At 50.0% G+C, this 14427-nt stretch overlaps 1 protein-coding gene across 6 annotated transcripts in view; it reads left to right on the top strand.

Annotated features, from left to right (window-relative positions):
• The window catches only part of STUB1 (STIP1 homology and U-box containing protein 1), a 465879-nt gene that overhangs the window by 438200 nt on the left and 13252 nt on the right, over positions 1-14427 (top strand). The window lies entirely within an intron of this gene.

Raw genomic sequence — 14427 nt, 5'->3', positions numbered from 1 at the left:
TATAGCTATGCTGAGTGACTGCTGCTGAAACCTGCAAATTCAATCTCCCCTCAAGAACCCTGCTTCCTTCTGCCACAGATTCAGTGGCAGGCTCTTCATCTGGCACCTTGTTGGACTCCTGCCGAACTTGAAGGTGTACGCTGCAACAAGGGAGCGTGTTTTTCTGTGATAACTAACGCTTCAATAAATACTGCATGCTTTGTTTTTTGTGAGAAAACTTCGATACTAGAGTACAATGGCCTTATCTTTGACACCATCAACCCCCAAGATCGGGCTAAAAAGATGTCCCTCACGGATACTCCGTGTCTGTGGTGCCTGGGCGTGCAGCATAGGATAGCGGACCGTGAGTCCTGTCAGTCCATGACTGGTAAGGCTCTGAAAGAGCGTAAAGGGAAATTTGCGGCGGGTATGCCCCCTACTAAATCCCCATCGACGACTCCATTGAAGAAAAGATCGTCCGAAGGGTCTACTCTCCTCGAAGGAAGAGATCGGAAAAGCGTTCTCGCTCCAGGAGCAGGTTGCACCATTCCTCATCCTCTTTGAAGAAGGCAAAGAAAAGGCACTATAGAACACCTTCGCCTTCATCCGATTCCTCTCCGTAGCGAATGATATCCTGCCCAACCAAATCCTCCACTCCAGCACAGTGGGAAGAATTCAGGCAGGAAATGCTAAGTGTTCGAGAAGTTGACAAGGAAAGGGCTAAGGCTAAATGCTGCATGTCCTCGAGCCCAGGATGTAGGTCAGAGCCCCCTCGAAAACCCCTGAGGTCTTGTCATGATGAAAACATGTTGAAGACTCCCATCGAGTCAAGGGTCAATCCCTCCGAAGGCTCTGTCGATGCCAAAATCTGCAAAGATATAATCTAAAACATCTATGCCATTGGCGTCGAAGCCACTAACTCCTTTGCCCACTAAACCTTCAACAATTTCTAAAGAAGTTGAAAAATCCTACAAGTCTTTGCCAAAGAGGTATTGTTTTCAGTCTTTATCCTCCACTAGTTGTCAAAGCACCCAACACCAGAAATCCTGGTAGTTCAGGCAGAGACCTCTACTTCCAAACAGGCTGCTTACCCAACCATCCCACCAGACGGGGATCAGCATTTCGACGCTTGAGCTAGTAAGATATTTTCTGCCGGATTTTCTGCTCGGAACATGGCGCTTAAGTCTGCAAACGCCACTTGCGCCTTCGCTACATAGTCGCACAGGGTGAATGTAAATGTTGCTATGGCAGCTGATCATATTACCGAAGGGTAAGAGAGATGGCTTCCTGAATATTGTAAGAGACGGTAAGGAGGCTATGTGTGAGTCTCTACCATCAGGACTGGACTCGGCTGATAGCATCAGCAGAGCCATGGTGGCAAGCATGATAATACGCAGGTTTGCGTGGTTGAGGAAGTCTGGTTTTCCACCAAACGTGCAATCCAGGCTCCTCAATATGCCCTTTGATGGCACTCAGCTTTTTGTCAGCAAGGCTGATGAAAGCCTATAGAAGCTGCAGACTTCAAAGGCGACAGCTATATCCCTTGTTGCCGCAATCAGACAGCCACAACCATCTCACCCCAGTGGATCATCTTGGAGGAGTAAGTTCTTTCACTTCTACTCCTTAGTTGGAAGAGCGAGATGACTGGCTAGTCAAAGGGGCCAAAGAGGATTCCCTAGTGGTGAACGAGGGAGAGGTGCAAAGTCTGCCTGGGTAACGGCTACTTTACCCTCAGCCGCTGCTTCAGCCGCCTCAAAACCTCTCTGAGGCCTTTGCCTCCCAACAGGGTCTTGTGAGTTGACTCTCATTGCATCTGCATGAATGGCTGGGTATTAATTCAGATATGTGGGCATTGGAAACAGTAGCCCTGGATTACTACCTCCCCTTTCTAAAAAGGCCTCTGGACCATCCACCATGCAGCCGCTCACTCATAATTCTGTATGTGTGTTAAGCCTGCTAGAGAAAGGTGCTATAGAACCAGTACCTGTAACGTAGAGGAACAAAGGGTGGTACTCTCCCCATTTCCTTATCCCCAGGAAGGGCGGAGGATTGAGACCCATCTTGGACTTGAGATGCTTGAACATGTTCCTCAGGAAAAACAAGTTCAAGATGGCCACACTTTCTCAGATCCTTCACACCTTCCAGCTCCAGGATTGGATGGTGTCATTGGACCTTCAGGGTGCTTATTTGCGTGTGGCTATCCATCACAAGCACAGGAAGTACCTGAGGTTCACCGTTGGCGGTTCTCATTATTGGTTTCGAGTTCTGCCATTCGGGCTGACCTCCGCCCAAAGGTTTTCACCAAGCTGATGGCGGTGGGGATTCACATCTACCCCTACCTAGATCATTGACTGATAAGGGCACGTTCTCCCAAACAGGCCCTGGAACATCTCAGCATAACCTGCCATTCTCTCCACAGATTGGGCTTCTCCCTCAATTACAAGAAGTCCCACATGACACCATCTCATAGCCTCCAGTTCATCGGAGTGGTCTTGGATGCATCCTTGAGAAAAGCCTCGCCATCCTAGAGGAGGGCTCAGCACATTCTGCAGATGGGTCACCAAATTCCAGAGTGCCCAGTGTCTTGCGGCCTTTGACTTTTTGAGGTTGCTTGCCCTCATGTCATCCTACATTTTCCTGGTGCCACAGTCTCGCCTGAGAATAAGATCCCTCCAATGGGCTATGAGACACAGAGACACAGTGGTCTCAATTCTCAGGCAAGATGACGACCTCCTTCAGGGTCGCACAGGATCTCCTGTGTTGGGCCTGCAAGTACAATATTCTGAAGGGAGAACATTTTTAGCAACCATGGACATAGATAACAGTAGCTATGCACCCCTCAGTCGGCAGTCGTTGGTCTGCATCAGAGTCCAAACTACACATCAATCTTTTGGGGCAATCAGACTAGCCTTGAAGGGCTTTCTGCCCTCTGTACGGGGAACCATGTCCTGATAATAACCGACAGCACAGTGACTGTGTACTACCTCAAGAAGAGAGGCGGTGTAGGGTCACTACCACTGTGCATAGAGTCAATGCAGTTTTGCACAATTCAAGAAGGAATCTCCCTGTTGGCAGTTCGCCTAGCTGGAGAGGAGAACACGACAGTGGATGCTCTGAGCAGACACAGTACAGTCTACCAAGAGTGGGAACTAGCTCAGGAAGTCCATCAATATATCTCCACCCTTTGGGGAAACCCTCAAATGGATCTGTTTGCGACCACTGTCAACCGTGAGTGCGAACTGTTTTGCTCCAGGGAATTTACACCAAGCAGAGCTCTAGGAGACGTTTTCGTGGTGGACTGGGAGTTTCCACTGCTGTGCGAGTTTCCTCCAGTCCCTGTCCTCCCTCACGTTATCAGGAAGTTGAGAAAGTTTGGGAAATCCATGATCCTAATTGCTCCGGTTTGGCCCAGGCGAAAGTGGTAACCGGACCTTCTGGACATGTCCATCTGCCCTCCAATGCATCTTCCACAAAGAGGACCTTCTCTCGTGAGAGTGTCTGGTTCTCCATCCAGAGGTCAAGACACTCAGCCTTCACACATGGTTTCTGAGAGGTTGAGATATAAGGATTGGGACCTCCCGGGTGATGTAATTGAGATTTTGCTTTCGGCCAGAAGGCCAGGAACAAAATCCCTGTACCGCTGCCATTGGAATAAATTCTGTAGCTGGTTTATGTGGACCCTTTTCAGTGCAATACACATATGGCAGTGTACTTTTTGTTACATTTGGCAAATCTGGGGCTCCAGATGGGAACAATAAAAGGGTATTTGGCAGCGCTTTCAATCTTCATGAGCACATCGGAAGAGGAATCTTATTTCAAGATGCTGTTAATCATACAATTTCTTAAAGGGCTCACTAACATGTTCCCTCCTACACCTTTTCAAGTACCGATTTCGGATCTTAATCTTGTGTTGACATTTCTGAGGTGTGCTCCCTTTGAGCCACTTATGTCCACTAAGACTACTAACTTTTTTTTTCATTTCTATTTTTATTGAAAGCTTCAATAAGAGGATACAGCATGTCATCATTACATTATACACAGTTGAACTGAAAGTGAAGCAATTTCGCGCAGCCGTAGGCAGATAATCTGACCTTGGAACAAACATCCAACTGAGCCAAAGGCACAAAACCGGGCATTTAAATAAAACATCCATCACCTAATTGGCGACACTACTACATTGCCCCCAGCATTTTCACAACGTACTGTTCCCAAGCGATATCCAAATTTCCCTCCGGAACACCCCCCTGTCCCCCTCACGCCATGAGACTGTGTAGGAGTAGGGTCCAAACGTCAAATTCAAAGGACAACCTCCGAATGACGGGACGAAAGAAAGATAAAAACAATGCAAGCAAGGAAGGATGGCGCGTAGTGGGAACTGCCATACACTACTACTCCCAATTCCAAAAGCCTTAACCACTCAAGTGAGGGGAAAGGACATCTCATGCCTTTGCCGGTGCAGAGTGGGCGGCACGTCTTCTAGAAAAAGCAACCACATTGCGTCCAACTGAACTGCTGTCAGGCTTTCCATGTCATATATTTCATATGTCTTCCCGAGCTTTTCTTTTTGAGTGGGCAGTCTGCTCCTCTTCCAGTAGAGGGTCACACAGACCTGTGCTGCGAAAAACAGGTTCCTTTGCATATGAGGCAGAACCAACCAATGTTCACCACTCATCTCCACCCCAAACAGTGCCAGCAGTGGATCCAGTGTCCTATCCACACCATCCATGCCCATTATGCCCGTTACCCTCTTTCCAATGTGTTTTCACCAAGGGGCATCCCCATCACATGTGCCAATATGTGTTGTCCTGCCCGCAGTTTCTCCAACACAGGGGGCTGACATTAGGGTACATCCTCGAGAGTCGCACTCGGGTCAAGTGCCATCTAAACAATACCCTGGCATTATGCATCTTGTAATTGATCGCTATTGAGGAAGACCACACGCCTTGTACATGTATCTCCATACATCTGTGTCCGCAGGGAGTTGCAGGTCTGCCGACCACTGTGCCTCTGTTCTGGGTAAGCCCAAATGCCCTTGCATCAATAGAGCTAGATAAACCTGTGAAATGAGCCTTCTAGACAGTTTGTGTGTGTGTGGAGGAGGTGTTCAAACTGGGTCAGAGGGTGTTTCAATGCTTCCCCCACAGGCATCTGTCATAACCCCCTTTATCTGTAAATAGCAAAAGGGAGCAATGGGAGACGCACCCAGCGCAGTCTCACGGTCCGGTTTAGACCGGAAACTTCCTTCTTTACACAACTGTCCAGCCAGGACCAGTCCTGCCTCATAATAGGTCTGAAATCTAATGGGGTCCACTATCTTATCATGGCCCGAGGCAATCAGATGCAGCTAAGCGGGGAGGGCCACTAAGTGACCCCAATCAATTCTTTCCACAGGTGCCACACCACCGCCCGGATTGGGTGTTCACGGATCCTTTGGGGGAGCGTTGCTGAAGGAACCCACAACCATTCACCCAGCGTACCTGGGGTAAATTGAAGGTTCTCGGAGGTGACCCATTGCCTTTCCGTGTTTCACAGGCATGGTCCACCAGGACCCTGAGCTGTGCAGCACGATATTGAATGGATTGTGTCCTCCAACGTATTCCTCATCTTTCAAAGGTAATGTCCACAACTGTGCTGCTTTGGAAATTTTTTCGACAGAGGACGCCCTTGCGTCGATGGCGTCAGGTCCATGTCCCTCGAAGGCCTCCGTCGAGGATGACGTCATCGGATGTTATTAGTAGCACGTACGGCGCCCGTAGCCTCAGTTCCGGTTTTTCAGCAAAAGTGTTTGCTTCGAGAACTTGGCGCGCCTCGTGTTTCCCATTTCATTCGGTTTTATGTCGTCTTCTTCCACCCGATGACCCCGAGGTGTGGCTTCAAGAAGTGTCAGGACTGCGGGTACAAGATGTCCATCACAGACCCGCATCGTATTTGCTTGTGGTGCCTGGGCGGGAACCACGCTACGGATGACTGCTCGAAGTGCCAGTCGTTGACTGCCAAGGCCCTGCGGGAGTGTAAGGGGAAATTGAAGATAGGCTGTGTTTCCAAGCGCTGTAAATCTAAGTCTCCTGGTCTGTCGACCGACAAGTCGAGAGGGATCTCTCCTCCTCGAAATAGTCCAAGAGTTCCAGGTCCCGGAGTGGTTCCCGCCACTCTTCTTCGTTGAGACGGTCCAGGAAGCAGCGTCACTGTTCGCCTTCCCGGGCCTTGTCGGATGACGACTACCTGAAAGTTGGCCTGCCCCACTAAATCCTCAACACCCGAATGAATGGGAGTCTTTTCGGGAGAAAATGTTTCTGATTTTCCAAACTCGTGGCATAGCTCCGTCCACGCCTTTGGTAGAAGCCGGCAAGGAACTGTCTCGACCGGATACTCGTGCGCCCTCAGGCCTGGGTAACCAGCGCGATAAACTTCGGGAGCTGTCGAGGTCCCGTTCTGACAAGGCATCGGGTGAACGCCAGAGACATACAGGTTGTGGTCTTCATCTCCAGCGAAGCCTGTGAAGTCATTGAAGAAAGTCTCGATGCCATTGGCGCCGTTTCGGACGAGTGCGTCTGTCCTGTCTTTAGCCCCGGTCAGGCCCTCAAAGACGTTGGATCCTTTGTCGACATAGACGCCGTCGAAGTTGTCGATGCCATTGGTGCCTTCTGGGCAGATTTTGCCGTGAAAGCCCCTGTGGCTATGGATGCTCTAAGGAAGGCTTCTTCTAAGTCTGTTAAGCCTGTTCCTAATAAGAGGTGTACTCCTCTCCCCAGGAAGGAGTTTTCAGTCCCTCCAAAACATCTATGAGGATGATGAAGGGTCCGAGGAGGTTGATCCTTTTGGTCTCCCATATGGGACTGATGTTCCGGAATCTCTCATTTCCGAGGAAAGTCAGATTGAGGATCTACGTCCGTCTTTGCATGATGCCAATGGGCTGGACACTTCTCCTGAAATGGAGTTTAGTAGGCCAGAGCCTGGAGATCATGCAGAATCTTCTTATCGGAGACTGATGTTGAGGGTTATAGAGTACCTGGGTTGGTCCAGGCCTCCAGGGGAATATGATCGGGATGACATTACTGACCTCTTGGATCAGGGTCCGTCCACTGACCCGGTGTTGCCATTTCATGTGGCATTGCAAAGGAGGGTGGCTGCTACTTGGAATGCCCCGGAGTATATTCCGGTGGTTAACAAGTCGTTGTCAAAAATAATACTGCCCCTCCAGTAGCGACCTCGGCTACCTGTCCACACACCCCACTCCAGAGAGTTTGGTGGTCCAGGTGGCTATGGCCACCTCGAAGCAGGCAGCGTACCCTACCATCCCTCCTGATGGGGACGACAAATGCATGGATGGATGGGCGCGCAAGGTATTTTCTGCTGGGAGTATGGCACTAGAATCGGCCAACTCCACCTGTGCCTTAGCAAATTTTTGCACACTCTGTGGAATTGCATTTCGCTAGCAGCTGAGCATATTCCCAAAGGAGAAGAAAGGGATGGCTTACTAGCTGTTGCAAAAACAAAGAGGTGATGGCTGGAAGGTTTAGAATGAATCTTAACCTCTGACATTGCTCTGGGCAACCCTCGAGACCATCGTTCTTCGCCTGCCAAGCCATTACAGAAGGGGAAAGACCTTATGCAAATCAGGCTTGGCCCCACCCCAAAAGGGGTAGTCCAGCCCGAACTGCTAGGTCACATCCCTTCTGCACGAGACCACAAGCATCCCCAAACATATTTCGGCCTTGTTGGGCCTCATCCGTGAGGAGTAGCTTGGGTCTCTAGGCCCAGCATATGGTCTTTCCCCTTCTGTAATGGCTTGGCAAGTGAAGAACAGTGGTCTGGAGGGTTGCCCAGAGCAATGCCAGTGGTTAAGATTCATTCTAAACCTTCCAGCCATCACCTCTGTTTTTGCTTTGTCACCCCGAGTGGGACGGGTATGCCCAGACGTGAGTCCCGTGCCTGCTAGGCCTAGAGACCCAAGCTAATCCTCACTGATGAGCCCCAACAAGGGCAAAACATGTTTGGGGATGCTTGTGGTCTCGTGCAGAAGGGATGTGGCCTAGATGTTCGGGCTGGACTGCCCCTTTTTGGGGTGGGGCAAAGCCTGATTTGCGTATGGTCTTTCCCCTTCTGTAATGGCTTGGCAGGCGAAGAACGGTGGTCTGGAGGGTTGCCCAGAGCAATGCCAGTGGTTAAGATTCATTCTAAAGCTTCCAGCCATCACCTCTTTGTTTTTGCTTTCTAGCTATTGTGTAGGATGGCAAGGATGCCGTGTGTGAATCCCTTCAGTCTGGGTTGGACACTGCGGATAGTGTCGCAAGGTCCATGGCTGCGAGCATCGTGATCCGCAATCACGCGAATATGCGCAAGTCCGGTTTTGCACCCGATGTGCAAGCCTGACTTTTCAACATGCCATTTGACGGGTCGCATCTTTTTGGCACCAAGGCTGACGAGAGCCTTGAGAAGTTCCAGACCTCCAAGGCAGCTGCAAAATCTTTGGGCGCAGCTGTTCGACAACCTCTGCTTTTTCATCATAGGGGACAGCAATGGAGGGGTGGTTCCTTTCGCTATTACTCCTCATTTGGAAAGGCGAGAGGGATGGCCAGTCAAAGGGGCCAACGTAAGTTCCTTTGTGGTGGATGAGGTAGGGGTGCCAAACCCGCTCAGGCAGCTGCCTCTTTGCCCTCGGGCATTGCTGCTACTAAATAACCCTGAGGCCTTGAGTCATTGTTCTCTGGTGGGGGTGGGGGGCAGGCTGTCACAGCATCTCGAAGAGTGGCAAGCTTTTACTTCAGATGGGTGGGCAAGTTCAAGATGGTCACTCTTTCTCAGAACCTTCAGGTCCTCCAATTTCAGGATTGGTTGGTGTTATTGGACTTGCAGGATGCTTATTTTCATGTGCCGATCCATCTCAAGAACAGAAAATACCTAAGGTTTGCAGTTGGTGACTCCCACTATCAGTTTCGGGTCCTGCCATTCGGGCTCACCTCCACCCGAGGGTCTTCTGCAAGATCATGTTGGTGGTGGTGGCCGTGCATCTCAGGAGAGGGGGGGATTCACGTCTACCCCTACCTGGACAATTGACTGATGAGGGCGCGTTCTCCCGAACAAGCTTTGGATCATCTCAACGTCACCTGCCACTACCTTCGCAAGCTGGGCTTCTCCCTCAACTTCAAGAAGTTGCATATGACACCATCCCAACAGCTGCAGTACATAGGGGCAGTTTTGGACACGTCCTTGGGAATGTGCACGCCACCCAATGTGAGGGCTCATCAAATTCATCAGATGGTCACAAAATTTCAACAAGCCTAGAGTCTTTCAGCTTTCGAATTTTTAAGGTTGCTAGGCCGCATGGCATCCTGCATTTTTCTGGTGCCAGAGGCCCGCTTGAGATTGAGATCTCTTCAATGGGCTCTATAAACTCAGTGGCCCCAGTTCTTGGGCAGGATGTCGGATCTTCATGTGTCGATCTCGGTCTCGCAGGAGCTTCTATGGTGGGGCGACGAGAAAAATCTCATGAAAGGAGAACCTTTTTGGCAGCCATGGTCGGATGTCACGGTAGTGACGGATGCCTCCCTGACAGGCTGGGGAGTTTGTGCCAACGATCTGTCCATCAGCGGTCGTTGGACTCCATCGGAGTCCAGACTTCGCATCAATTTTATTGAGCTGAGAGCATCAGACTGCCGCTGAAGGCTTTCCTGCTGTCTGTAAGGGGGAAGAATGTCCTGATCATGACAGACAACACAGTGGCGATGCATTACCTCAACAAGAGAGGTCTAGGGTCACTACCTCTGTGCAGTGAGGCAATGCAGCTTTGGTTCTGGGCAATTCATGAGGGAATCTCCCTGTCGGCGGCTCATTTAGCCAGAAAGGGGAATGTGGCGGATGCTCTCAGCAGGCAGAGCGCGGTCTCCCACGAGTGGGAGCTAGCTCAGGAAGTCCTTGAGGAGATCTTTGCCCTTTGGGGAACCCTGCAAGTGGACCTGTTCGCAACCGGTGCCAACCGGAAGTGCGAAAGGTATTGCTCGAGGGAATTTCCTCCGAGAGGAGCTCTAGGAGACGCGTTCATTGTGGAGTGGCTCTTCCCCTAAATGTACGCGTTTCCTCCTATCCCTGTCATCCCTCAAGTTCTTAGGAGGTTGCGACGGTTCGGGACCCGCATGATCCTCATTGCTCTGGATTGGGACAGGAGAGCATGGTACCCGGACCTTCTAGCCATGTCCATCTGTCCTCCAATGCGTCTGCCCCTAAGGGAGGATCTACTCTCGCGAGAGGAAGGTCGGGTTCTCCACCCAGAGGTCAAGTCTCTCAACCTTCACGCATGGTTTCTGAAAGGTTGAGATATGGGGATTGGGACCTCCCGGATGACGTGATGGAGGTGTTACTTTCGGCTAGGCGGCCGGCAACAAAGTCCCTGTGCCGTTGCTGCAAGTTTTGCGACTGGTGCAGGGGAAGGAATATTGATCCTTTTCAGTGCTCTATTCCGGAGGTTCTCTCCTTCACTCTTCAGAGGAATGCTCTTATTTTAAAATTCCACTGATCACTCCATTTTTGAAAGGGCTCACGAATGTGTTCCTGCCGTCGCCATTTCAGGTGCCGGTCTGGGACCTTAATTTGGTTCTGAAATTTCTGATGGGTGCTTCGTTTGAACCTTTGCACTCTTTCTCGTTACGATTGTTGACTTTTAAAACTGTTTTCCTAGTTGCAGTTTCATCTACTAGAAGATTGAGCGAGTTGCAGGCACTTTCTTCTAAGCCACCCTTTACTTTGTTCCACAAGGACAGGGTTGTATTGAGAGTACGTCTGTCAGAATTTAATTTGAATCAGAAGGTGGTACTCCCCGCTTTCTATCCTCCTCCTCATCCTAGTAAAGAAGAGGAACCGCTCCATAGGTTGGATCCTAGAAGAGCCTTGAACTTTTATCTCTCCAGGATGGCCAAATTCAGAGTGGACAATCCGCTCTTTCTGGGGCATTCTGGATTCCGTTTAGGACTGGCTGTTTCTAAGCAGTCCTTGTCTAGGTGGATTATCCTCACGATTTTGGAATGCTACCGGTTGGCTGGTAAGGACCCTCCTGAGGGTTTGCGGGCTCATTCCACCAGGGGCGTTGCTACTTCGACAGCCCTCCAGAGGGGCGTGCCGGTGAAAAATATCTGTGATGCTGCAACGTGGTCCTCTATACACATGCTTGTTAAGCATTACTCCCTGGATACTTTCCATGCTCCGGATGTTGGCCTTTAGTAAGGCAGTGCTTTAATCTGCCATTTAATTGGGTATGTCTAAATTCTTTTCCCTCCTCGAATCATGTTTACTGCTTTGGGAGTCTGTCATAGATGAGGAATACATTGTAGGACACAATCCATTTGAAGAACAAGTTACTTACCAAACTGGTAACATTAATACGACTGGATATTCCTCCAATGTATTCCTCATGGCCCTCCCAGCATACCCCTCTCAAGAATTTCCCATGCCATTACAGCTTACAGTCCCGCAAGGCTAAGTGCAGTCGATGGCGAGTTCTGGACATGTGTGAGAGGGAAAAAACATGAACTGAGGCTACGTGCGATATGCGTGCTACTTATAACATCCGATGACTTCACCCGACGGAGGCCTTCGAGGGACATCGAACCAACGCCATCGACGCAAGGGCGCCCTCTGCCGAAAATAATTCTGAAGCAGTACAGCTGTGGACATTACATGTCCTAGATGAGGAATAAGTTGGAGGAACATCCAGTCGAAAGAACGTTACCAGTTTGGTAAGTAACTTGTTCATTCATAGGTGTCCTGGAAACCCGCTCAGCCTTACGTAAGGGTAGAGTATGCTATCCGAGGCCTCTGTTCTGCCCACCAAAAACAGAGTAAGCCCTTCTGACCTCACTATGGAATGACACTGGAATTCTAACGGGAAGAGCCTGAAACAAAAACAAGAGTTGCGGGTGGACATTCATTTTTATTTGTATGTTTATATAGCGCTTTACACCAAAGCGCTGCACAATTGAACTTGGTACATAAAACATAAAACAATATAACGGTAGAAGCAAATTACAGTAATAAATCAATCAACAAACCATTAAGAAGAGCAATTAAACTGAAGGGAATTGGGAGAGTAGAGCAGTGGGAATGTGAGGGAGAAGGAGAGTTGAGGAGGAGGAGGAGAGAGGGGAAAGGGTGAGACTGGGGTGGATAGGGAGTGGAGGGAGGTAAACAAGGGAAGCAGAAAGAGGAGGGGGAGCAAGAAGGGGAGGGAGTTTCAAGGCGGGGGGTGGAGAAGGAGAGATTTAAGGGAGATGCGAAATGAGAAGAAAGTAGGAATAGAGCGGATTGAGAGAGGTAGGGAGTTCCAGTGCAGGGGAGCTAGGAGCTGGAAGGAGCAGAAACGGGAGGGGGCACAAGGGTACGGATGTACAGTGAGAAGGAAGTGGTTATCTGAACGAAGGGAGCGGGAGGGAGTGTAGAAAGAGAGGCGGGAGGAGAGTTAAGGGGGAGCAAGACCATGGAGAGATTTGAAGACAAGGCAGAGAAAGTCAAATTTAAGTTGAGAGTGGAATGGAAGCCAGCCAAGGGAGGAGAGGGAAGCCGAGATGGAGTCGCGGGAGGTAAGGAGACAGAGGGTACTGACAGCAGAGTGGTAGATAGACTTGAGGGGGGCGAGATGAGAAGTAGGTAGACCAAACAGTAAGGAGGAACATTAGAAGAGGCGAGAGAAGATAAGAGAGGAGATTAGAAGTTTAGTAGTTTATGAAAAAGACAACTTCAGTCTTGTCATTGTTAAGGGAGAGAAAGCGGGAAGACCTCCAGTTCTTTATGGCAGTAAGGCAGGAAGAGAGTTTCAGGTGGAGGTCTGATGAGAAGGAAGAGAAAGAAAGGAAGAGTTGAGTGTCGTCGGCATAGAAATGGTGGGAAATGCCAAACGAGGAGAGAACAGGGACAAGGAGGGAGATATAGAGTGAGAAAAGGAAAGGTCCAAGCACTGAACCTTGAGGTACGCCGTTGGGATGGAGAGGACCGGCCACGCCAGGAAACAGTGAAAGAGCGGGAGGAGAGTTACAAGGATAGTCAGTTAAGAACAGAGCCTTTGAATCCAAAGGAAGAAAGAGTGTTAAGAAGGGGGTGATCGATAGTGTCGAAAGCAGCAGAGAGGTCCAGAAGAATGAGGACTGAGGATTGCTTAGAGTGTCGAGCAGAGAGGAGGGAGTTAAGAATGTAGTTAAAAGCAGTTTCAGGAGAGTGTTTAGGACGGAAGCCAGATTGGGAGGGGGGTAGGAGGGAGAGATTGGTGACAAAGGTTGAGAGCTGGGAGTAGGTGAGGCGCCCAAGCAGCTTAGAGAGGAATGGAAGAAGAGAGATAGGGCGGATGTTAGAGGTGAGAAGGGGATCGGCAGAAGGTGTCTTCAAAATAGGGATGATAGTGGCGTGTTTGAAAGCAGAGGGGAAGGTGGCAGATGAAAGACAGATGTTGAAGAAGGAAGTAAGGTAGGGAATGAGAAGAAGGTAGATCTTGGGGATAAGAAGGGATGGGAGAGGGTCAGTAGGGGCGGATGTGGGGTGGGCTTTGGAAAGGAGGGTGGAGACGTCATAGGGGGAGACGGGTGAAAAGACGGACATGCACGTAGTTGGGGTGGGGGGAGGAGAAGAGGGGGGAAACGAGGAGCAGCTGATTTTTTGCCAAAGGGCAAGAATCTTAGAGGAGAAGAAGTTAGCAAAGTCAGAAGGAGAAAGGGGAGAGGAGGTAGAGGGATCAGGGTTAGGAGGGAAGAGCAGTCGAGAGAGAGTTTGGAAGATGCAGCGAGGATGGGGGGCTTCGGAATTAAGGTTAGAGTAGTAGGCCCGTTTAGCCGAGGCAAGACGAGAGTCAAAAAGAGAGGTTTGGTTGGAAAGCGAAGGAGATTTGAGCCAGAGTGTCTCAAGACGTCTGAGGAGACGCCGCATAGAGAGAAGTTGAGGAGTGAGCCATGGTTGAGAGGGTTTCCGGGTTGGACGGAAGAAAGAAAGGGGGTAAAGTTGATCAAGGGAAGAAGAAATGGAGGAGGAGAGAGTGGATAGAGCATCATTGGCTGACAATAATGAGAAATCTTGGAGAGAGGGAAGAGAAGAGCAGGTGTAAAAAAAAAATGGAGGGATCAAAGTTGCGAAGGTTACGCTGAGAGAAGATGGGAGGAGAGGGCCTAGTGGCGAGTGGAAGGGGAGTAAGGGAGAAGGAGAGTAAGGCATGATCGGAGAGATAGGAAGTGTAGAGACAGGGGAAGAAAGGTAGGAAGAATTGAAGATGAGGTCTAGAGTGGAACCAGAGGAGTGAGTAGGAGAAGAAGGAAGAGGGGAAAGGAGGTGAGAGTCAATGATGGAGAAGAGGGATGAGGAATGAGGGGGAGAAGATAAGCGAAGATTAAAGTCACCAAGTACAGTTAGAGGAGAGGGGGAAGGAGAGATAAGTGAAAGGAGGTGGTCGAGGTCTTCATAGAAAGAGGGCCAGGGGGT

The sequence above is a fragment of the Ambystoma mexicanum genome, chromosome 2p (genome assembly GCF_040938575.1).
Source record: "Ambystoma mexicanum isolate Mex_15411 chromosome 2p, UKY_AmexF1_1, whole genome shotgun sequence".
Lineage (NCBI taxonomy): Eukaryota > Metazoa > Chordata > Amphibia > Caudata > Ambystomatidae > Ambystoma > Ambystoma mexicanum.
Note: the sequence above shows the minus strand (reverse complement) of the source record. Positions and strands in the feature narration are given on the sequence as shown.